Here is a 26152-nt window from a genome sequence, read left to right as displayed (position 1 = left end):
TACAGAGGGCCTGAGAGCTCATAATCACCAAATCAGGAGATTGGAAGTGTTGAGGTAACTGAGAGGCAGCTCTCTAGCTAACTCATGTCCGCAACAGCTTGAAGAGTGGTCAAGAGCAGCTCTCATGAGAACACAGGATCTTAACCTTGGTACCATGTTCCCCAGTGACCGTGTGCTCTGATTAGATTGATAGCCCTCATGAAGTCTCCTCTCCAGCCTCCATATGTGAATTACCATTGCTTATTTAGTGTGCCACACATGTATAGTTTGTTATTATGGCATTATGCAGGACATTGTTAGGTAGATGTTAATGTTCTCCAGGAACCTCAGAATCTAACTTAGTCAGACAAGTAAGAATCACCCTGTGCCAGATGCAATTCTATAATCTCTGGAAAGAGTCAATCAAAGAAAAGCCAACAAGACCTCTCAGTGATATACCCAAAATTCCATCACTCTTCTCACCACATTACCTTATCTTCTTATCCCACATATTAGAAGTTCTGATATGAAAGCCTGGACTCCTGTTGGCTGGAAGAAACTCAGTGTCGCCCATTCCTAGACCCGTTAGAGCCCAGGGGTAGAATGCACCTGAGCACAGGTGGATTTAATGGGGAGTGCCTCTGATAGGGCTGTCTTCTCCAGTATGCATCATTCTAGGAACCCACTCATCCAGGTTTGCCCATAGTGAGGGCTTTTCTGGGACATGGGACTTTCAAGTGCTAAAAGCAAAAAAAGTCCCTTGCAAACAGGGGCCTGATGGTCCCCCTCATGCTTCTCAGCAGCGCTACTCTGATACTCAGCTGGGTGATGTTAATGCTTACCGAGCTGGCTCCTGATAGCAGGTGAACTTGCAGCCCTGTAGTGAGGACAGAACTGGGGGCTTGAGTAGACAAGGCTGTAACCTCCGCTTCACTGCTTACCAGCCCTGCTAATGGGCTTCTCTAAGCCTTGGCTTTTCGTATTTCAGATAAGAATAACAGCAAGCTAGTAGGTAGAGGAAAAGGTTACATGGCACAGCTCTGTGAAGTGCCTGGTACAGCATAGGTATTCAAGAAGCGGAGGCCCCTCCTTTTCCTCCCAGATGAACTGTCTGGAGAAGGCAGTCAGTTATCTTCAGAGGCATAGCCATCTTGAGCTTCGTCAGTATCATTATTTAGCTAGGTCCTAAATTGGGAAGATTAGAAAGTACTTAACCATGTGATTCATAAACCCTGTGTCACCGAAGTTGTAGACACTAAGTCCCGGCCCCTACCTCTAATTCTCAAGTAGGTTATTGTGTGCAAGTTACTTGAAGTTGTTTTTATTTTGGTTTTCCCATAAATAGGATAGAAACATTTAGAGCTTTAAAAATTGTGAAAAGCATAGTTTTTGTTTTATTATACAAATGTGTTCAATTGTTTTGGATCATTTTTGCATTTAAAGTTCACTAAAACTTGGTTATTTTTTGAGCTCTTAAATTATAGGTTAGTAGATTTATGAAGACACATGTATTATATTATCATTAACATTTCTTGCTGCTCCTCCATGCATGCACTTAAGATTTGTTCTTAGCATACAAGGTAGATCCTTTTTAAAGTGGTCCCATGTTTAAGCAAACTGAAAAAGAAAATGAAGGCATACAATGACCTTGTAATAATACTCTCTTGGTCAAACTTTTGAGTTTTTCAACCTCCTGTGTAATGTATATGTAAGTCATCTTTAAAGGAATACACAAACAGAAATTTCTACACATTATTCATGTGATTGCAGTGTCTGGAGATAGGTTAAAATGTTCCCTGTGCCCTGGCCGGTTGGCTCAGCAGTAGAGCGTCGGCCTAGCGTGCGGAGGACCCGGGTTCGATTCCCAGCCAGGGCACATAGGAGAAGCGCCCATTTGCTTCTCCACCCCTCCGCCGCGCCTTCCTCTCTGTCTCTCTCTTCCCCTCCCGCAGCCGGGGCTCCATTGGAGCAAAGATGGCCCGGGCGCTGGGGATGGCTCTGTGGCCTCTGCCCCAGGCGCTAGAGTGGCTCTGGTCGCAACATGGCGACGCCCAGGAGGGTCGCAACATGGCGACGCCCAGGATGGGCAGAGCATCGCCCCCTGGTGGGCAGAGCATCGCCCCATGGTGGGCGTGCCGGGTGGATCCCGGTCGGGCGCATGCGGGAGTCTGTCTGACTGTCTCTCCCTGTTTCCAGCTTCAGAAAAATGCAAAAAGAAAAAAAAAAAATGTTCCCTGTGTTTTTAGTTTCTTCTTATCTTAATCAAACTTAAGTAATTGATAGTTTCTCTTGGAAAGTTTCCTTTTTCACGACCTCTCTCAGGATATTTATTCTTTTCTAGTATGAGTGGTAAGTACTTGAGAAATTGCTGGGGGCAGAAACAACCTTTGCAGATTTCTTTCTCTGTGTTAAATGGTCCTGACCAAAAATAAGGACTACTTTTCCACAAACACCATTTTTTTTTTGCATTTCAGTGTTTCCTAAAGTTGGTCCTCCATAGCGAATGATTTGTTCCTTGTCCATGACTCATCTGTCTTTCACGCCAGCGTCTCTCTGACTTTTGCCTTTTCCTAGATCAGCTCTTTGCCAAGTGAATGACTCAGAGCTCAGGTTCCACCAGGACGGTCAGGTGGGGCTCCTCCAAAGCTGTCTCAGTTGACCTTGAGCAAGATTTCCTACCGATCCAGGGAGGGCTGGCCACAGTAATGAGACCCACCATGCAGTCGAACAGAGCCAAGCTCTTAACCCTGCTTGCTGCTTTTTAAAAAGCCAGGAAGAGGAGGGAGAAGTCTCTGGAAACAGTAGCTGAGATTTTGGTTGTCTTATTCTCTTTATTCACAAAAATTGAATAATAGGCTTCTGGTAGGATAGATATAGAAATATTCCCCTTTCTAAAATAAAATACTGTTATACTCACACAGAAAGTGTAAATCTATTTTTTTTAACAGAGACAGGGAGAGAGAGTCAGAGAGAGGGATAGACAGAGACAGACAGACAGGAATGGAGAGATGAGAAGCATCAATCATTAGTTTTTCGTTGCGCATTGCGACACATCGTTGTTCATTGATTGCTTTCCTATATGTGCCTTGACCGTAGGCCTTCAGCAGACCTAGCTTCAGCTCAACCCCTTGTTTGAGCCAGCATCTTGGGTCCAAGTTGGTGAGCTTTTGCTCAAACCAGATGAGCCCACGTTCAAACTGGCACCTCGGGGTCTCGAACCTGGATCCTCGGCATCCCAGTTCGATGCTCTATCCACCTGGTCAGGCTATTTTTGAAGTTTTAACATGCATTTATTATACAGTTCAAGAAGCCACTATTGATTATAATTTAAATTGTTAAACTAGTTAAGTTATTTGGCATATTTAAAATGCTATTTTTTTTTAAGTCAGAGGAGGGGAGATAGACAGATTCCCACATGTGCCCCAACCCATATCCACCCAGTAACCGCTGTCTGGAGGCTGATGCTCGAATCAACCGACCTATTCTCAGTGCCTGAGACTGATGAGCTTAGACCAACTGAGCTATCCGCTGTGCCCAGAGACAACACTTGAACTAATCGAGCCACTGGCTACAGGAGGGGAAGAGAGAGAGAAGGGGGAGTGAGAAGGAGAGAGAAGTAGATGATTGCTTCTCCTGTGTGCCCTGACCAGAATCAAACCTGGAACATTCATATGCCGGGCTGATGATCTATCCAGTGAGCCAACTGGCCAGGGCCAAATTCTAAACTTTTTAATAAAGTAAAAGACAAATTCTATAAGTTGCTCTGTGTGTATAGTTTTGTTTTTGTTTTTGTTTTTTCAATTATTAATGGCTATTTCAGTATAAATCAGCTCATTGTCAGTGTTGTCATTGCTTTCCCACAAAGGTCAGCAGAAAAGCTGTCTGTCGTCTGTGGAAAGTCCACTCTAGGGGAACTGTGCTGCAGGTGTCTTGGGCCTCCTTGGCAGTCTTGACTTGCTCTGCAAAGAAGATATTAGAATGTTTATTGCATAGATGAGAACGCAAGAATGACAGAGCTCAATCTCATACCAAAGGGAACTATATTCTAGGTATAAAACCCAAGTTTACCCACGCTCTTCTAGCAAACCCTTACCAGACCTTTCATACCAGTGTGCTTGTGTGTAATGATGCCGTCTTAAATGGGACAGGAAAGTTGATTGGGGGAAATTAGGCACTGGGGAAGGTAGAATGGGAAAATGACAAGAAAACATGGATATCTGGTGGAATAATTGGAATGTCTCCTTAGAAACCATGGAAAAGAAGAGAAGAAAACCAAAAGGTCAAGTAAAGAAAGACAGAGCCCAGAAGAGCACACCCATTAAAGATACAGTGTGTTTGCAATTGTGCCAGGAGAAAAGCTAGAATAGCAAGACTTACACATTTTTTTCTCCAACCTGTTGTGTCTGCTGTTATTATTAGGTGTGGATTGAGAGAGTTCTGACTACCCAGAGAAGTTCAAAGGAATGCAAAGTTCATCAAGACCATATGATTAGTGAGCACTGCAGTATCCTATCCTCTCTACACTGGCCTCTTTCTTTAATAGTCTATGTTTTGATAGTGTTCTTCCATAGTGCTGTGTTCTGAATGTTTGTGTTCCCTGCCAAATTCATATGTTGAAATCTTCCCTAGCTGGTTGGCTCCAAAGTGGTTGAGAGTCAGCCTGGCATGTGGATGTCCCAGGTTCGAATCCCAGTCAGGGCACACAGTAGAAGTGAACATCTTCTTCTCCACCCCACCCCTTCCCCTTCTATCCCTCTCTCTTTCTTCCTCTCCTGTGATCATGGCTTCATTGGTTTGGGCACATTGGCCCTGGGTACTGAGGATAGCTCTGTGGAGCCTTTATCTCAGGTGCTAAAAATAGCTCAGTTGCAAGCATGGCCCCAGATGGGCAGAACATTGGCATCAGATGGGGGTTGCTAGGTGGATCCTGGTCAGGGTACATGCATGAATCTGTCTCTCCTTCTCTCCGCCTCTCACTTGGAAAAGAAGAAAAAAAAAAGAATTTCTAGTGCCCAATGCGATGGCTTTAGGAGGGGGAGCCTTGGGGAGGTAATTAGGTCATGAGGGTGGGGCCCCTTACAAGTGGGATTAGTGCCTTGGGGTTCAGAGAGCTCCCTAGTCTTCTCTGGCATATGAGGATACAGAAAGAAGTCAACCCAGATGAGGCTACTACCAGAACACAGCCCTGCTGGCACCTTGATCTTGGACTTCCAGCCTCCAGAACTGTGAGAAATAAAGTGTTTTTTATAAGCTACCAGTGTGTGGTACTTGTTATAGCCACCCAAACAGACTAAGACACCTGGGATAAAAGTAGTCACTGTCTTTGGGCAGTTTCTGGACAAACCTCCTTTCATAGCTTCACCTATCATTCTTGGTCTTTCTTTGTCCTGAAACTTATGTCTTGCTTTTACTTGAGTCTCATTGGTTTAATTCTCTATAGGACACATTGAAAATAGAGCGGGTCAATTAATAGAGCTGTCTTGGTTAAAGAGAGACATCACCATGACAGTCAGTGGGAAGGCCCTTCCTCTGGAAGGAAGCCCTGGTGAGTAATTGCTGGTTCTTTACCATGCATACCCATCCAAGCACCGAGCCCAGCTGACTTTTCTTCATCAGCCAGTAATGCTAGTCAGTCAGCCTACCTTAATTTAGTCTCTGCTCTCAGACCAATGAGGTTAGTAAGCAGAAATTTCTTTTACAAACACTATTTTTATTGTGTTAATTTTCTGCTCCAAAACCCTGCTTTCTCCTAGTTGCCTACCACTCAAATTTAATGCTGGAGACTAGCACTTAACACTGCCTCTCAACTGGTCTCTCCATTCTATTTCCAGAGTCGGTTCCCATTACTCTTCTCATGTTCTCTGCACTCCTGGCTCCTCAGAGTTCTGTCCTCCTCTTGTCCAGAAATCCTTAGCCACTCTTTGTTCCCAAAGTCCAGCAGTTCTTTTGAGGCCCATTTCAAAAGTTACTTTTCCTTTAAAACAAAACAAACTTTTGGACAAAGTCCAAAAATTTTTACCATTCATTTATTCAACAAATTCATGCAACAAATTTTGTCATAACTCAGTATAGATTGTACCATATACATTTATAAGTAGTCTTGAAATTATTCTTTGCTTTAAACATTTTATATGATTCTTAAATTACATGATAAGTTCATTTAAAACTTTTCCCTTAATGCAAAGAATGCACGGGCTCCCGGTCGTTGGAGAGGATGAGGAAGCCAGCACTCCGGCACCCGGCCGTCCTGGGCATCCGTAGTGCACGGAGAACGTGGGCTGGGGTGAAACCCGAGAGGAGCTTTTAGATGGTTTTACAGCATTAGCACAATTCTAACTTCCTGAAGACAAGTGAAGTTATTTACCATCCTGTTAATCCCTTTATGAAAACAAACAGTTTTATTCACTGACACAGAATGGAAATGTCTGTAATAGAGTGACTTCTATGTAGACGTATAGAAAACACAATCAAGAGAATAATGTTATCCCCTTTGGAAGGAAAACCAGACCCACAAGAAGCACAAGTTGAAACTCGATCAAACTCCTACTCCTGTGTGAGGCCCAGTTCAGATTTGCTCTCGTATGTGAGGCACTTCCTATCCCTAAATCTCCATTTACTCAGAATTTACATTCTGTGTACTCATGGTCCCTTATGGTTGTGAGTTCATGATCATGGACTTTTCCAGTCTCTGAGGACAGAAAGGGCACTTGTCATAATCTAATTTATATTACAGGAAGTTGCTTCTGCCTCTTCCTAGTAGATTATAATCAGTTTCAGGGGAGGACTTCCTTATGTTTTAACTCTATATTTTTAGAGACCAGTGCAGATTCTGGCAAACTATACAGATAAACAACTGTTTGTGGACTTGAATGGGACTGAAGGACTTGTTATACATATAAAGGAGAGCCTATAGGTTTCTCAACTGCGTTTTGACAAGCTCTAAAGCAGGTACAAGTCATGGCAGCACGGAAGTTAACAAGGCCAGCAGGATTATTCTGCTGAAAGACAAACAGTCTACTTGAGGAGAAGGGAAGGAGAAAACAAACTCTGAAACAAAGGAAGTGAAAAGCACTGGAGAAATTGAATTAAGTTGAATATTACGGTATAGGAACTTCAGCTTAAATTTGAAACTAATCAAAGTAGGGAGTAATCAAGACATAAGTACCGTATTTTTCGCTTCATAAGACGCACTTGACCATAAGACACACCTTAGGGTTTTAGGGAGGAAAAAAAGAAAAAAAATATTCTGAACCAAATAGTACGCTAAAATATTTAATAAAATATTGTATTTTTCACTCCATAAGATGCACAGGCATTTTCCCCTCCACTTTTTTGGGGGGAAAAGTGCATCTTATGGAGAGAAAAATATGGAAGCTTTATCAAAAAGCTCTTTAATTCTGGACTTCTCAACTGCATCTAAAATATGATTTTGTTTACAAAATTCAACTTAGATAGAGTTCTGTTTTTTTAGACCAAAATGAGTGTTCCCTAGGGATTCATATATTCAGCATTCAAAAACTCAGTTATTTTTGATTGGCTCAACTTCAAAAATTGCTGTAATTCTGAAGTTTGGGGGAAATACCACCTCCAAAGACCGCACGTCAGAGCTGATGCAGAATAAGGAGGGAGCCGTCCGCTGTCCACACTCACCAGGCTCCATGTTCTGTGTATTGATCCATTCATCATTTCCATGAAAAGTAGGGGTTTGGTGCCCATGCACCTGGGCTTCAATGGGGGTAAGACACTTTTTATGCCCCTGAGACACATTCTCAGTTATTCTGTTAGGGAATAAAAACTTTTATATTTAAAAAATCATCCTGAGAATAGTGACAGCTACTTGTCCTGGAGTTGGAAGTGAAGAAAATATGAGGAGGTTTGAGAAAGTGAAAGGTTTTAAGCAGAACTAAAGCCCTGATTATGTAAAAGAATATGGTAGTATAATGCCTTGACATTTAATTCTATGATCTGTGAAATATTTCACCACTGAGCTCTGTCATTTGAAGCTTTGGTCTATTCTGCTAGACTGTATGGGGGTCCGTGAGTACGAGGGGTCTCTTCTGAGTACTCTGGGATGTCTGCAGCCTGTTTGTCCTGAGGATCTAGTCTCTGGAGGTGTGCTTGTGACCAAGACCTTGCTGACTGAGTTTTGGCTCTCCTATAGTGGAGGGGGAAAGAAGGGAGTGGAATGTACTGCTGGTGTTCACTTAGGAGATGCACAAAGTCTTTTGAAGCATCACTTAAGTGGCAGATAGCCTATAAATAGGGTCGGACTTTTTCATTTTCAGTGGTATTCTAAAATTCTCATGCTTTCCTTCCATTCAGTTAACAATGGACTTGAATCTCAGTTTTTTTCAAACGTGACATTTTGCTGGAAAGCTTAACGCTCTGTGTACCTACTACCACTCTCCCTCTCCCAGGTGAAGAGGGGGTGGCGAAGCTTCACTCTTCACCCGTTCGTGTGGATTACTTCCCAAGAGGTTCCTCTTGGGTGCCAGTGGAGTTTTTATAACATCGTTGCCAGGAGAAATACGATCAATATTCCTACCCAGTGGCGTTAGATTCTAACCACAGCATATGGAGCAGCTCTCACTCTCTGTTCTCTCGGGACCGCTCCCAGAGTAAGGACACGGCCTTCCAGGGTGTGTCAGCATGGTCATCCCTGGTCATATGAGGCAGGCAGGGGCCAGGGCTGGCAGAGGCGGCCATACCTCTTCCTCAGCCACCTCTGCCTCTCTCTCTGACTCCGCGTTCTTTCTCTTAATCTGCAGCAGATGGCAAAAATAGAAGAAAAGGCAGAGCTTAATATTCTCTTATCCTTCTACTTTTACTTGTGGTTCAGCATTTCATCGTGTGTTTATAAGGAAAAGAAATCTCGCTCCTTTATTTTTTGGTCATACTCCTCCATTTGATACAAGAAAATGTTGGGAAACAAATTCCCTCCCATATAGATTTAATTTAAAAATTTGACCATTGGCTTGTGAACTGGGAAGATGCATGCGTTCATTGACCTGGGCCTGAACAAGTTTCATGTTAGGAGATTTTAGAGCATAATGAATTTTCCTGGAGTGTACCTAGTATATGAATTTAGAAATCATTTTAAGACTTATGTTTACTTTATTCCCAAAAATTTATACCAACTCTATATTTTCTCTGCTTTGAACCTGCCACAGGACTTGTTCCTGTTATGTAATGTGCTGCATTCTGCTTTCCGTGGCTGTTTCCACCTCCTTCCTGCCTTGAGCACTGCCTATCTGCACTGGGGTCCTTCCTGCCTTGCGCACTGCCTATCTGCACTGGGGTCCTTCCTGCCTTGCGCACTGCCTATCTGCACTGGGGTCCTTCCTGCCTTGAGCACTGCCTATCTGCACTGGGGTCCTTCCTGCCTTGAGCACTGCCTATCTGCACTGGGGTCCTTCCTGCCTTGAGCACTGCCTATCTGCACTGGGGTCCTTCCTGCCTTGAGCACTGCCTATCTGCACTGGGGTCCTTCCTGCCTTGTGCACTGCCTATCTGCACTGGGGTCCTTCCTGCCTTGAGCACTGCCTATCTGCACTGGGGTCCTTCCTGCCTTGAGCACTGCCTATCTGCACTGGGGTCCTTCCTGCCTTGAGCACTGCCTATCTGCACTGGGTCCTTCCTGCCTTGAGCACTGCCTATCTGCACTGGGCTCCTTCCTGCCTTGAGCACTGCCTATCTGCACTGGGCTCCTTCCTGCCTTGAGCACTGCCTATCTGCACTGGGTCCTTCCTGCCTTGAGCACTGTCAATCTGCACATGGCCCCCAGCACTGGGGTCCTTCAGCTGTGTGCAGTGATCGCTGACCTAACTGAGTGTTCAGCCCTTCTGAGGTAGTCTCCGGGACTGGGAGGTCGCAGTGCATTGTGTCATTTGGAGCCTTTGAGAGCTCCAAAAATCCTGTGCTCATTTAAGCAATCAATTAAGAGATTGAGAAAAATTATATGAATATGTACCTTTACATTTCCCATTCAGAAACAAGAAATTAAGATGTCACTTGAAGATATTTTAAGCCAAATCTTCAGCATTTTAGGGTTTCTCATTGGAATTTATTAATGAAACTCAACATTGTATATATTTATAGTATACCTTAATAATCTTAAATACAACTACATTTCAAAACACTTTATGACTATTAGACATTTATATCCAGTTGATCTATTTATTTATTTATTTATTTATTTATTTATTTATTTATTTATTTTCTGAAGGGAGAAGTGGGGAGGCCGAGAGACAGGATCCTGCATGTGCCTGACCGGGATCCACCCGGCAAGCCCACTAGGGGGTGATGCTCTGCCCATCTGGGTCATTGCTTTGTTGCATCCGGAGCCATTCTAGAGCCCGAGGTGAAGATCATGGAGCCATCCTCAGTGCCTAGGCCAGCTTTGCTCCAATGGAGTCTTGGCTGCGGGAGAGGAAGAGAGAGAGACAGAGAGGAAGGAGAGGGGGAGGGGTGGAGAAGCAGATGGGCGCTTCTCCTGTGTGCCCTGGCCGGAAATTGAACACTCCATGGTGATGCTCTACCTCTGAGGCTACCGGCCAGTATTGATCTCTTATTTTTAAGACTATTGAAATCTGGTTTTGATGTGATATTTGAAGTGTTTTTATATTTTAAACTAATAAGCAGTTTATATTACTTTATTGGCCACTTTATTGGCACTTTGCCTTATTTGTACATCCTAGGATTTTTAGTAGAGAGTGCTACTTCTGTTTTACACGTGTGCATTATTGCTGTGATGCGTAGAATACTTTACTACAAATCGCCTACTTTAGTTTCTCGTCTCTGCACTGGTCAGTAGTGGATGGTGATACTCTGAAGTGCATTCAGTCTGGCATGTTTCCTGGTGATGACAAAGGGGTATCAATGGGCAAATAGCCTAGGGTGTGATGACTTACCTGATGTTGCTCAAGCAGAAGACTATGTTCCTTGTTTTCTGCTTAGCATTTATTGGGCATGTCCTGGGGGGCAGTTGTGGTTCTAAGTCCTTTACGTGAATCATCTCCGACAATTCTCAGAACAGGAAGTCATTAGAACAAAGAAGGTAATCATGGGGCGAGACCCGAGCCCATGTTTTTCTGGCTGCAGATACAGCCTTCTTACACCCCTTGCCAAAGAGTGTCAAGTGTGATGGTTTCGTGTGCCAGGTGTTTCTCAGACTTTGGAGATAATTGTTTTCTCTTTGTATAGAAGCCATACTCTTTTGGCAGATCAGATTTACTAAAGGTTTCTCTGAACAAAAGAACTTGCCGCAAGTGCCAAGCAAGCATTCACTTCAGGCGCGTTTATCATAGTGGCTCCACAGAGACTAGTGCTCTGCATTAGCTCTGTCCTCGTCAGGAGGCCCTTGGATGGGTCACCTGGCCATCTGGGACTCAGGTCTCATCTGGAGACTCTTGCACCCCACTCTCTGATTTGAAACTACTGATACAGCAGCAGCGATCTGCCTATTTTTTTAATAGACTAACACATTTTACAAGCACTTGCACTTAAGCAGCCTTGATGGGTGAGAGGAACTATTATCTCGGCTTTATAGATGAGGCGGCAGAGGCATAGGAGAAGCATGCCTTCTCAAAACTGTGTGGTTCCCTACTGAACAGCCAAAAACACAAGCCCTGCTATATCTCCTACATCCCATCTCTAAAACAGACATCTGCTAGAGATCAGCATCACATTTGCTCATTAATAGAAGGAATTAGTAGAAGGAACTTCACCAGTGGTTTTCAAACTCTGTTCCCTGGAGTACTAGGGGTTATGAGGCTTCTAGAGCATTGAGATTTGAGGCTCTGCTTCAGCCAAAACTACTCTGCATCTATTTCACGTAGTGATGTTCCACAAAATCCTTACTTATAGAAAGTTTTTGCAGCTAAAAATACTTTGAAGACTATTGAACATCAAGGTTCTTACTACAGTCTAAGCTCTGATCTTTAGGGGCCAAAAAAAAAATCAATAAAATTAACATAAATCTGAGTACACTGTTAATGGAAAAATACGATTTGAGTTACAAAATTAATTTGCAAGTTTCCAAAGATGTATTTGTTGGTAAGGCCAAGAGACTTCCCCAGAACTGAAATTCCCCAATACATGGCTTGGTACCAAATACCTAGTTGCAACCCTCGCCCTGCCTCCTCAGGTCTGACTGCCTTCCTCACCCCCCAGGTCTGCTCTGTGTGCTCCAGAAACCGCCAGCAAAGGAAGGCAGCAGCTTGCTCCTTGCTCATCACCATACTGTCCCTTATGAAGTCAAGTTTGGGCACTTTACTTGGATAAAAGATTTCCCGCTGACAGTCTGTCCGCGTCTTCTGTCTTCCTCCTCATAGGGTTTCCCTCTAAGATGGTGAAAGGACCCAAAGTCGCTGTGAATACCAGGCTCTCTGTGCTGTTGGCCTCAGGTTTGTACTGTCCTGTGCCTGGCACTCAGCTCCGGAGTCTGCCCAGTTATCAGTTATTCCAGGATGGCTTCATTTAACCCTTGGGCTCTGTGATGTGGCCCATGTGCCTCTCTGTGGTGGTTTCATAGACCCTCATGTCCCTTCATCTCTGCACTGAAACCGACCCTTTCAATTCAGATAGCATCTCTTCCTCTCTAGTCATCTCCTCAGTGACAGAGCGCAGATTTCAGGTATTGTTGTATCTCTCATGACTAGAATAGCACCTGGCTCACAGCAGGGGCCCAATAATGTCAGCAAAAATGAAATTAAATGTAAAAATGTATTTTAGTATGGAATATATAATATATATATATATAATTTTATTAATTGATTTTTAGAGAGAGGCGAGAAAGAGAGAGAAGAAAAGCAGAAAGCATCAAATCATAGTAGTTGCTTCCTGTATGTGCTTTAATCAGGCAAGCTCAGGGTTTCAAACTGGCAACCTCAGAATTCCAGGCCGATGCTTTATCCACTGCGCCACCACAGGTGAGGTGAAATTTATTTTAATCAATGGACAGGTATCAAAAATGTACGTACTTATTTTTCTCCTGTTATAGTAACTTATTTTACACCCGTTATAGTATACTAGCATTATAAGTAATTTAGAGGATAATCACAACTTTGGTTTTTCCATTAAATTTTATTTTATTAATGCATATATATATATATATATATATATATATATATATTCAGTAAATCTGTATAAAATAATGAATTACCTCACCTCCCCAATCACTCCATAGATGTCATTATTTCATTGACTTAAATTCTCAGTTTCACTGGGGCCTCAATAATATTTTCAAGTCCTTTATCTAGTTAAGAACTCCTGCAATAAAGTGACATTTCCGACAGAAAATCCCATTTTCATAGTTAAATTCTGATTTCAATGACATAGTGCTTTCCATAGGACAAGTGTCTGTACAATCTTTAGTCCTGGAAGAGTTTAGAGTAGAGGGATTGTGTATATGCTTCTTTTTAGTTTAATAAACCACATAATATATTTCTCATTTCCCAAACTTTAGAAAGGCTTATGATTCTCCCTTGAAGTTATACACCAGAATCTGTGGAATTTCCAAGAACACTGAGTACGGGGTCAGAGCTGCTCCCTCCTCCCAGGTGCTGCCCATCCTCAGAGTAAGAGGAGGAGGGGGCCGGACTTACGGCCCTGTTCCAAGGGGAAGTGATAGTTTATCTAAAACCAGCAAGGACAAATTTTCTGCTTTTTATACTATCTTTTTTGCTCAGAGGGCTTACAAGGTGAAACCCATGCACATCAAATCACTGCCTTGTAAATTTCATCTCTTGTAAATCTGCGACATTTTTCTTTGTTACAACAGTTTTATATCCTCATGTACATAAATACTACCTTTGACAGGATCAGAGCCCAGTGCCATGAATATTCCTTTAGTAGTGGTGAAAACACTGCAGTGAAGCTTTGAAGTTTAGGATGTCTGTCAAATCGTCCAACAAAGGGCAAGGAGAAGCTAAAATAAAAACCTTCACAGATGAATGGTCTTATTTCACATCAACTACGTGGTCTTAATACTGCCCATCAGATTTTGGCTTTGTGCATTATTTACGTTGACCGGTGACCTTTAGTGTACAAGGATCATAAAGTATTTCATCACTTGAAGGTCATCTATGGCTAAGCTATAATTTGTACAGTTCTGAGAAAATTAAAGAGCTCTATCAAACTTATCATTTGCATTGGGGATGTATTTTGATGTCCGGTGCTTATACTTGACTGTTGTTTTCTTCAGTTGTATTGCTTAAAACACTGCCTTAGATTCACAGTAATTAAGTTTTGTGGTTTAATGTACTTTTTGTTTGTTTTACACACACACACACACACACACTCTCTCTCTCTCTCAGCTTAAAGCCATCATCTTCTACTAACCAAAATACATGTCTTTTCCTGGTAATTTTTTCTGATTGGCATCTATGATTTCACTTTGAGGTTTTTCTATTTAGTGTGATAGATGGATTACAACCAAAATAATTATGATGGTTTGAACAGAAACTCACTGGGAGAAAAACCATAAATATCCTAACATTGTAATATTATCTGATACAGAGAATCTGAAGGATAGATGTAATATGGAAGCACTGATGATAAGTTTTGCTTCTAAATTAAGTTACTTATTGTAAAAGTTCACATAGGCCCGGTTTATTTTTAGGTCAGGAGATCATCTTTTAGAAGAAAATATTTCATAGAAGTAGAATACCACTGAAATCAGTTTTTACCTTAAAAACATATTTTTGCCATTATGGCATCTTTTAGAAAATTTTTTATCATCTGAAGTATGATTTGTGTCTTCCTCCCCAAATGTGTCCTACCTGTGCAAGATTTAGTAGCGGATTTCCAATTCACTAGTATTATTCAAAATCAAACTGAAGTATCTGTACACTTTTCAGAGTTTCCTTCAGAATCAAAGATTCTCATTTATCTCATTTTTTTATAAAGATTGACTTGAGTTTTACACCACAAGGCCTACTGGAGTACAATGCCTATTTTTAATATTAACTATACTAGTAACACGAACAGGAATAATTAGAGCAGCTGACATTCATTGATGCTTGTTATGCACCTTGCCCCATTTTGAGCATTTGCCTGGCTTTTCACACTTAAGTCTCACCACCAGCCCCTGGGACAGATGAGAAAACCGAAGCACCTGAGTCCTAGCCCCATGGTGCTGCCTGCTACTTGGGACCAGCATGCACTGCTGTCTGGTTGGGCCTTTGCCCTACAAGGGCCCTTCTGCTAAATTATGCCCTTTAGTTGACAATTCAGCTCTGTAGTGGGCCAAAAGTTAATGTCACTCAAAAGGTGAAAACATCCATTTCTCCAGCCAGAATTATATTTGAGGCAAAGTAGAATGAAAACGTTTTCTTTATTAAAAAAAGAAAAAAGAAAAAAAAAGCAGCCCCTGTGAAGGCACCCTAATTCAAGGATTTGTGGCCGCTCAGCTTCCGGTTTGTGGAGTCTATTGCACTTGTTTCCAGATGGGGTGTAAGCTTCTCTCTCTGGTCCTTTCTTTCTGCTTGGTCTTTCTTCTAGTTCCTTGGTCATTTATCACTACTCGGTCATCCAGCTGGTGTTCATGAAGCCCCTGCTGGACAACAGCCACTTGTTGAATTTCATCTGCTTTGAAGAGTGTTGCAAATGTCCAGCTTTATGGCTCAAGCCCTTCCTCTCTCAGGATCCCGAGACTTTCTAATCTGGTGCGTGTAACTCACAGCATGAGTTAAAGAGAAGGCTGTGGATGACTTTATCCCCACCATGCGTCCACCAGATCACGTGGCTGATGGTCACTGACAGACTGAAGGGACAGGAAAAAAGGAAGAGGGCTAGTTGGAGGTGTATCCTCCTAGACACAGACAACGGCGTGGTGACCGAGGGAAGGAGGAGTGGGAAGAAGTAGAAGAGCTAAAGGGGAGTAAATGGTGGTGGAAGAAGACTTGATTTGGGGCGGTGAACACACAATACAGGATACAAATTGTATTACAGAATTGTATATCTGAAACCTATATCATTTTATTGACCAATGTCACCTTAATAAATTTAATATATATATATGTTTTAATTTAAGGTTAGGTAACTTACAAACATTAATGCCATATGCATTCTTATGAAAATAAAAATTCCACAAAAATCATTGGTGATGACCCTAAAAGCCAAAAATGCAAATCTCTCTTCTCCCTCATGTGGTTGCTGGGTTATGGGAAATGTATGAAGTGATCTCTCTATGGCAAAGCAGTCTGTTACCATGGAAACACACTTACTAGTTTCTAATCCCTCTGTCTAGTTCCAGGAACATTAACTCTATGCTAGCATTAAGAAAATAAATCTAAGATTAATATCTGGCTTTTGAATAGTTAAAATTATTGAAGGAAAAACATTCATTTAAAGTGCAAATAGACATTTCTCATCTGTAAAGCATCACATTTGATATTATTAATAATACTTTATATAAGCAGAGCAACCACTGCTAGTGTACTTACATTCTTTTGATACTAACTGGGTCTTGTTTTCCCCATACTGTAGTTCAAGGCATGGCATTAGATTCATCTGGGAGAATATAATTTTAAGCATACTTTGCTGTTTCTGTACTGTTTTTGTCTTTATATCTCAATTTCCTCATGGAGACATGCTGTAGTTATCAAGCGTAGTATCTGTTCAGAGAGGATGAATAACAGTTCACAGATTTTGTGTGTGGTGTCTATATTCCTGTCAATTTCTTAGTTTAAAACTGGGGGTAGGCCCTGGCCAAGTGGCTAAATTGGTTACAGCATTGTCCTGATACACCAAGGTTCTGGGTTTGATCCCCAGTCAGGACACTTGCAAGAATCAACCAATGAATGCATAAATAAGTGACACAATGAGTTAGAGTTTCTCTCCCTCTCTCTCCTTCTCTCACTCCCTCCTTTCTTCTCTTTCTAAAATCTCTAAAGAATAAAATAAAAATGAAACTGAGGATAACATCTGAAGGGAGTATACAGAAATAGTCAAGGTTAAATAGAAATTGTGATATACTGACATACTTAAATGTAGTTATAAAAAATGAGTAACTAGTAAGTTTTAAAAATTAAACACTTAGCTGATTTTTAATATTTAAGTATGTTTTTGAAACCCTGTGGCAAATAACTGTTTATTCATTCTGTTTGTTGGATTCTTGCTTAATTCATAATTCAGTTCTGATTCTCTTCTTGTGTCCCTCCAAGCAATTTAGTGCTCTCCTGTATCCATTTATTTGCAGACATTTATAGTTATTCTGTGTTCATGCAGTAATTACATTTAAGTATATATAGATATGAAAACTGTATACCTATATTGTCATTCTTTTTCAGAGTAGATCTCATCTATTTCTTCTGTCTTTTCTTTTTTTTTTTAATTGAGTGATTTTGGAGAGACAGGAAGAGAAAAAGAAAGAGAGAAGCATTCATTTGTTGTTCCACTTAGCAGTGGGCTCACTGGTCGCTTCCCATTTGTGCCCTGACCAGGGATCAAACCTGAAACTTTGGTGTTTGGGAATAATGCTTTAACTGACTGAGCAACCAACCAGGGCGTTGAATTTTCTTATTATAATATTTCTTAGGGCTTTTCTTTTCTATCAGGTAATCAGGCCCAATGAAGGTTATGTGTTTTATGTGCTTGTTTTCATTTAAAGGTATTTTTTATTTTATTTTTATTTTTATTTCTGTGAGTCTCTTCATTCTCTTTACCTACTGGTTAATTGTGAAGCATTCAAAAACATCACCCTTTGTTCTAGTGTCCTAGTCACATTGTATGAATCAGTCCACGCTTTCTGCATCTCTGAGTACCCTATCAGTACCATTCCGCTAAACTGCTCCCTGCCCCAATCCCTGTCCCTTTCTTTTCTATTGTAATTTAGACTCTAGGAAAATCTTTTGGAAATCAGAGATTATAAACTCTGTTCTCCTGGTACTGTGTAATATCCAGAACATACACATTCACAAATGACAGATACTGAGATGGTACCTTTTAAATTTAATTTGATGCTTCCTCCTAGATTTTGAAGGAACAGTCATCAGTTTAGTTTTGGGTACTTGTAAAGGTAAGTTCCAAAAGCAGGTACGCCCCTTCAAAGGGAGCAACATGCAGGGAGTGTATTTGGGTTCAGATCTCCATTGAATACATTTCAGATATTGTATTACTTTTTAGGGCTGCCTGAAAAAAGAACCACAAACTGAGGGACTTAAAGAATAGAAATTTATTGCCTCTCAGATCTGGAGGTTAGCAGCCTACATTAGGGAATCCATAGTTCATGCCTTTCCAATGCCTTCCCCTAGTTTCTGGTGTCTGCTCGCAATTTTTGGTGTTCCTTGGCTTGTTAGAAGCAGCAGCCCAATTTCTTTCTGCTTTCTTCTTCACATAGTTTGCTTTTTGTTGTGTGTCCAAATTTTCCCTTTTCATAAAGATACCAATCATATTGGATTAGAGTCCACCTGACTCTAATCTGACCTCATTTTAACCTAAATACTTAAATGTCCAACAACTCTATCCAAACAAGGCCACGTTGTGAAGTACTGGGGAATAGGACATCCACACAGGCATTTTAGAAGAATGTAATTCAACCCATACACATATCATTATAGTAAAACTTGTTTTATATCTTAAGTCTATTCAGTTATTTTATAACAAATAGATCTACTGTTTGGATCATAATACAAATCAAACATAATTGGTATGGATGTACTTAATAAGTAAAGTCTTGAAGTTTATGCCTTGGCCAGCTCCATTAAACACTCTGATTGTTCATGTACTTGGAGGATCTATTTATTCCTAATTGTACTATCTTAACCTCATTTAAACGATGAATTAATTGTTTCTAAACTTATGCCAGCAATTGTTACTCCCAGAAGGCAGTGAAATCTCTAAACATCATTTTAACCTTTTCATCAAATGATAATTTCATTTTAATCTAAAAATAAACATGACTGTAATGAGTGTTTAGTCAGAGTAAACTACAGTATGTTATTAATTAGGGCTATATTGATTTCCAATCTAAATAAACTGACTTTCTCCAGAATCTAACATTTTTTTACATTTTGAGAATTCCTTTCTCAGTGATGCTTTTACTGAATTGTAAATGTTTTCCTTTTCACTCTTTCCTTCCCCTCCTCCCCTCTGGCAACCATCAGTTTAGCTCTCCGTATCTTTGGGTCTGTTTGTGTTTTCTTTTGTTTGTTCGAGTGTTCTGTTCTTTTAGATTCCATGGATAAGTGAAGTCATATGGTATTTGTATGTCCCTGAGTTATTTCACTTAGTACAATGCCCTGTAGGTCTATCCATGTTATCATAAATGAAAAAATTTTATTCTTTCTTTATTGGGAATAATATTTTAGTGTATATATCTACCGCATCTTCCTTACCCATTCATATATTCAGGGGTACCTTGGTTGCTTCCATATCTCGACTATTATAAATAATGCTGCAAAGAACATAGTAGGGCATGTATCTTTTCTATTTAGTGGTTTCCTTTTTTTCTTTTAAAAACCCAGAAGTGGTGTTAATAGGTCATATGGAAGCTCTGATTTAAATTTCTGAGGAATCTTCATACTATTTTTCATTGTTACTACACCAATTTACAATCCCACCAACAGTGTACAAGGGTCCCTTTTTCTTCACATCCTCATCGACACACTTTTTATTTGTTGATTCTTTTGATGACAGCTGTTCTGACAGGTGTGAGCTGATATCCCATTGAGGATTTGATTTATTTTTCCTGATGATTAGTGATGGTGAGCATCTTTGTATATTTCTGTTGGCCATCTGTATGTCCTCTTTGGAGAAATGCAGTTCTGCCCATTTTTTTTTTTTTTTTTTTCATTTTTCTGAAGCTGGAAACAGGGAGAGACAGTCAGACAGACTCCCGCATGCGCCCGACCGGGATCCACCCGGCACGCCCACCATGGGGCGATGCTCTTCCCACCAGGGGGCGATGCTCTGCCTATCCTGGGGGTCGCCATGTTGCGACCAGAGCCACTCTAGCACCTGGGGCAGAGGCCGAGGAGCCATCCCCAGCGCCCGGGGCCATCTTTGCTCCAATGGAGCCTTGGCTGCGGGAGGGGAAGAGAAAGACAGAGAGGAAAGCGTGGCGGAGGGGTGGAGAAGCAAATGGGTGCTTTTCCCGTGTGCCCTGGCCGGGAATTGAACCCGGGTCCTCCACACGCTAGGCCGACACTCTACCGCTGAGCCAACCGGCCAGGGCCTTCTGCCCATTTTTTAATTGTATTTGTGTGTGTGTGTGTGTGTTAAGCTGTATGAGTTTCTTACATACTTTGAATATTAACTGTTTATTGGATTTATCATTTACAAATATTTTCTCCTATTCAGTGGAGTATCTTTTCAGTTGTTTTGTTTTGTTTTGTTTTTAGAGAAAGACTGAGATGGAGAAAGAAAAAAAAACACGTCAATTTTGTTGTTCCATACTCATTCCATCATTGGTTTATTCTTATATGTGCCCTGACTGGGGATCGAACCCACAACCTCAGCATGTCGAGACAATGCTCTAACCAACTGAACTACCCATTCAGGGTCTGTCTTTTCATTTGTTGATAGTTTCCCTCACTATGCAGAAAACAGTTTGACGTAGACACATCTGTTTATTTTTGCTTATGTTGCCCTTGCCCAAGTAGACATATCCAAAAAGTTATTTGTAAGACCTGTTTTGAAAAGTTTACTGCCTATGTTTTCTTCTAGAAATTTCATAGTTCTAAGCCTTACATTTCAGCCTTTTAATTGGTTGTTAGCTCATTTTTATATGTGATGTAAGAGAGTAATCTAATTTCATTTATTTTACAAATATCTGCCCAGTTTTCTCAACACTGCTAGTAAAAGAGACTGGTCTTTACCCCATTGTATATCCTTATTTCTTTTCTCGTTGATTAATTGACCATATTATTGAGGGTTTATTTCTGAGGTCTCTATTCCCTTGATCTATATATCTGTTTTTTATGTCAATTTTATACTGTTTTGATTAAGTTTTCTAGTATAGTTTGAAATCAGAGAACGTGGTACCTTCTGCTGATGTTTTTTTGGTGATGTCCTTAGGGTTTACTACACTGTAATTTAATTACAGTGGACCTAAGTCACCAACCATTAAGGCAGCCATGGTTCTAAATAGCAAATGGCATCTAGCAGCTCACCATGGTTTGTACCTCTTGGTAGCCATTTCCTCAAAGCCACAGGTCTGTGCCTTCCAGCCATGAGGAAGCGGTAACTGTTTTACTTGGAGTCCCAAGGGGAAATACTAAAGCACTAAACTGGAGCTATAGCATTTGACCATTAGTATTTATTCTATTTAAATAATGCTCAGGCCCTACATCTAAAACTTGAAAGGAAAGGAAATCTTCAGTATTAATGCTGCTTTTAGTTATTTTCAAGACCATCACATCTTACTTTTCCCTCCGTTGAACAATGCTAACTTAACACTTCTCAAGAATGTGTTTACATTATAGCTGAGTAAGGATGTTTAGAGACCCAGACTCCAAGTAACTTTCCCACTGGCTCCAAAGCACTCAGTGAGTCACCCTGCCTCAGTCACAGAGAGGATTAACAGGACTTGGAAACGATGACACAGTGCAGCAAATGGATATTCCCACTAATCAATTCACTTCTATTGTAGAGAAAAATACGTGAGAAATTACTATTTACAGTGTACCAGTTTTTCATTGTGTAATTTGATTTTACTGCTAGAGGTTTCAATGTTTATATTATTTATTTGATCTTAATAAAAATTATATATTTCTCATGCCCTTTGCTTCAGATTGTATCTAAATTAACTGATTAAGAATATTTTTTAAACATAGCAAACTATTTTAAATCAATACATGATTTCTAATTATGGAAAGGAATTTATTTAGTGAAGTATTAGTATAAAACTAAATACATCTGTTGCATAAACGGGTTGATTTCCACCAAGGTCATAACAGTATATCTCACTTGTAGCCACTGAGCTGGGGTTGTTGAAGCTTCCTCCTCTGCCCCCATTGTTAGCTGTCTTGGTGCCCTCCCTTCCTGGTGCTACTGCAGGTCCCTACGTTGGTACCCCCACGCAGTCTGTTTTTGTTTGTTCTCACTTCTTATGTGTTTTCAGTAGGAGCATCTTGTTGTAGTAATATAATCTATAGTCATTAAATATATAGAAATATAAAAAATATGGAAGATATATAAAAGTAATTAAGATATAATATTAGAATTAAGGAGATTAAATAAAATTATGCCGTCTCGATACGAATTACTATAGTGTGAGCAGATGTGATAAATCAACTCTGAGTTTCGAGCAGGGCCCGGTTAGTGTGTATATGAAGTTATACATAGATAAGAAGTGACTTGATGTCATAACTCTGTAAGTTAACATAAACAAGAAGCTTCCCTAGGAACATCTTAAAAGTGACTTGATGTAACATTTCAGTAGATTAACATAAAAGGGGCTCCCTTCCAGGAACTCCCAAAAAGGTGGTTTGAGATGATAATCCTGTAGATTGACACCTGTTAGAAGGCGTTGGCCAGCCTGACCAGGTGCTTCAGACTGGGACACCGAGGACCCAGGTTCGAGACCCCGAGGTCGCCATCTTGAGTGCGGGCTCATCTGGTTTGAGCAAAGCTCACCAGCTTGGACCAAGGGTGCTGGCTTGAGCAGGGGTTTACTCAGTGTGCTGTAGCCCCACAGTCAAGGCACATATGAGAAAGCAATCAGTGAACAACTAAGGTGTCACAACGAAAAACTAATGATTGATACTTCTCATCTCTCTCCATTCCTGTCTGTCTGTCCCTATCTATCCCTCTCTCTGACTCTGTAAATAAAATAAAATAAAATTTAAAAAAAGAAGGCGTTGGCCAGAAAAGGTACTAAAGCTGAGGGGCCCCCTGCTGAGGTAGTTGCCCAGACTCCGACGTGAACGTGGACTGTCTCCACACTGCTCTGAGCTCTGACCAAAGATAGCAGAGAGGAGCATGCCAACGGGGCCCCCTTAAGCTGAACCCAGGCACGCCAAAAGGATTTGTGAGTACTAAATTGCCTGTGTGATTCTTGCAACTAACTTTGTGTGTTGGTCTTATGTTTTTCCTCCGGTGACAGCTAGGGTCAGCACTGATAAGTAGAATCCTCATAGCCACCTCAAGAGTAGTCTTGAAGAGGCTGCCAGCCCTGCTGATAAGCAGCAGGGGTGTCCCACCACAAAGGGAAGTTGAATCAGGGACACTTGATTGGCATAGAACTTGGACTCTACTGGGATACATCTCCACTTCCCTGAGTTCTCTCCCTCCTTCCCAGGGAAACTAGCACGTTTGTACCACCTTCCACACGAGTCTGGCACCTTCTCTCACATGTCACTCCTTCATTCCTCAGGTATTAGCCTGTCATAAACTAAGGTGGACACTGATCAGGCTAGCAACCTCAAAGCCTTTATAGAAGTTGAAGATGAGAGTAACATGATCAGACCTGTGCTTTAGAAATTTCAGTCATAGTCTTTATCTGTGCAGTATTACATAATGCAGTTCTCAAACTTTTTGAAGTTAAGGCACGTTTAAAATCCTACAAATAATTGTAGGATCATATATACAAATTTCTGAGAAATATGTTATAATAATTAAGTCAAATACTAAAGAAAAAAATATAAAGTCCAAGCGTGCTTTTATGGTAATTAAACGAAATAAATATGACAAAATTAAATTTATTCTGACATTAAAAATTTTTATATTACATTTTTTGAGTTATACTTTTTAGAATTTATAAAAAAGAGGGGTTAAAAAATAAAAAAATAACAAAATTATCTTTTTATATATAGATACAGTCTTAGTAAGATTTAGTAAATTCAGCAGGTCCCAGTGCAAATGTGTTAAGTTTTTTCATTCTTGTGTTTATGAGAAACATGAGCTTGATATGTCCTAGTGATTTCTTCAATGTTTGGGCATATATTTGTAAGGTAAACACTCATTTCCTCATCAATACATTGAAGAATTCCTCTCTTTTTACTCTTAATTGTGTTGAGGGTAGAAAATCCTAATTCACATAAATAGGATGTTGAAAATTGTAGTAAAATGTTCAAAGCTTTTTTAGATATTGCCACATATTCTTTTAGAGAAATCCAAAAGGCTTCAAGAGACAATTCCTTATGTTTAATCATTAATCCAAACCCCCCACCATACATATCATCTTAACTTTACACCAAACAAAGGATAGAAGAAACTTGCCTCCAGTCTTTCCAGGGAACATGGGGGGTAGTGTAAACAATCCAGCACCACAGCTTAACAGCCTTTTGCAACCTAATCAGGCAAGTGAGGTGGGGGTTGGGCAGACTGTCAGCTTACAGCCAATTCCCCACACTTCTGTCCCCCAAAATCTAAATTCCAAAAACCCTGTTGGTTTTTTGGTCCCCAACAGGCACATATTTCTCTGGAATACCATAGTCTGCACCTGGAAATCTTCTAGGGCACACCAGTGTGCCCTGGTGCACACTTTGAGAACCACTGACATAATGACATGCTATATAAAAAAGTCTATTGAATTAAAGCCGCTCTGCAAGGCAAAAAGCGATGAATATGTATCTAAGGATCTTAAACCTGAATTTAATTATTTTTATTTTGTTTAAAGCAAGTTTCAGTTTTCAAAATTGTGAAACTTTGTAAGGGGTTATGGAGAGAGATTTATACAGTTGATTTAATTAATGCAATATATAGAGTATGATGTGTATTTCTATAAACAAATACCCATGTCAGTTCCCAGATATCAATCAACATTGATTATAAAATGTACAGATGCATTACCTTATTTTCCCACCATTTCACTACTTTGACCCCTTCCAGGAATACAAAGGTACAAAAATGAGTCATACTAGTTTTATTTTTCCAGCACATCCTGTTTTCTTACATGGCACTCCGTAGAATGTATATGAATGTGAAGAAGATTTCAAGTGAACTTCTTGTTCTCTGAAATCCATTTCTAGCATCCTCACTTCTAGAAAACCCCTCTCTTCCTGCCTCCCACAGCCCCACACTGTTCCTTTAGTGCCTTCCCCTGAAGCTGTCCTGGTGCCCTGTTCATAATTTTAACAGATTGTATTTCACACTCCCATATAATTGTCTGGTTGCCTGCCCAGCTAGAGAAGTTTGTTAGAAGCTGAAAGTGCGATTCTTTGCCTCACTTCTCAGCACCTGGAGCTGTGCTTATTACTTGACCCACTTGGTATGCATTTGCAAAATGAATAAATGAAAGACTAAGTCAGCGATGTCTTGAATCTACCTCCAGCTCCTTAATTTTTGCATCTCTGCATATTTACATATCATGCTTTGATTTTTTCAAGACTTCAGTTTTAAGGTTGACGTTTCAACTTAAGAAACATGTTGGTTAGATAAGATGTTTCTTGAAGTGTAATATGGAATCACCTGGTCAGAAAGAGACACTATAGTTCTATCCGTTCTGTTTCCAAGAGTTGCAGCAAAGCCTTCACAATGTGAAGTATGTGCCAGTGGATTTTAAGGAAGTCTAATAGAAAAGATAACAGAACATCTGAGTATGAGCTCTGTCCAAGAGAAAGAAGAAAATCACCTACTGAAACTACAAATAAAAATGAAATGTAAACATATTCTTTTACATAAGGACTATTTCTTCACCCTGGAGGGTGGACATTGTGGGGTAAAATGAGACTACATTAAAGAATGATTGCAGAGTCTTTTATAACATATAAAATTGACCATAAATGTTAAAAAATTGAACTGTAATAACTTGCTTGCAGCCTTCTGTGTTGTAAGACAGTATTAAACTACATTTGAAACAATTACTCTCCACAACTTTTATACTAATGTTCCTTAGTTTTATATTATAGTAATGTATTTTCCAAAATTCATCGTATTTTATTATTTTTTTCATTATTCTTTAAATATCTGAAATTGTGTTTTTATATGCAAATATAACCAATCAAAATAAAATGGCACTAGATGAAATAATATTCCAAAAAGTTCTCAAATGACATGGCTCAGTGATTTCTTAAGGGAAAGAAAAACACTTTATTAATGGAGAAAACCACAGTCTGTCTTCTCCTGAGAATATAGGTTGAGTTTTAATTGAGTAACTTGCATCAGCCACATCATGATTGGCACATATTAGGCAGTGGATTTCTACACCAGTAGTCTTGACAAAGAAAGATGTCTTTCTTTGCCTTTCCTGGGAGATGAGAGGGTCCTCGGGTTGGTAGACATGATCTGT

The 26152-nt window shown here is 40.4% G+C and overlaps 1 protein-coding gene across 10 annotated transcripts in view; it reads left to right on the top strand.

Moving 5' to 3' along the window:
- FAM110B (family with sequence similarity 110 member B) overlaps positions 1 to 26152 on the top strand; it is a 162949-nt gene that overhangs the window by 90526 nt on the left and 46271 nt on the right. The gene's annotated exons all lie outside the window — the stretch shown is intronic.

Source organism: Saccopteryx leptura, chromosome 3 (genome assembly GCF_036850995.1).
Source record: "Saccopteryx leptura isolate mSacLep1 chromosome 3, mSacLep1_pri_phased_curated, whole genome shotgun sequence".
Classification (NCBI taxonomy): Eukaryota; Metazoa; Chordata; class Mammalia; order Chiroptera; family Emballonuridae; genus Saccopteryx; species Saccopteryx leptura.
This window is presented reverse-complemented; position numbering and strand designations above follow the sequence as displayed.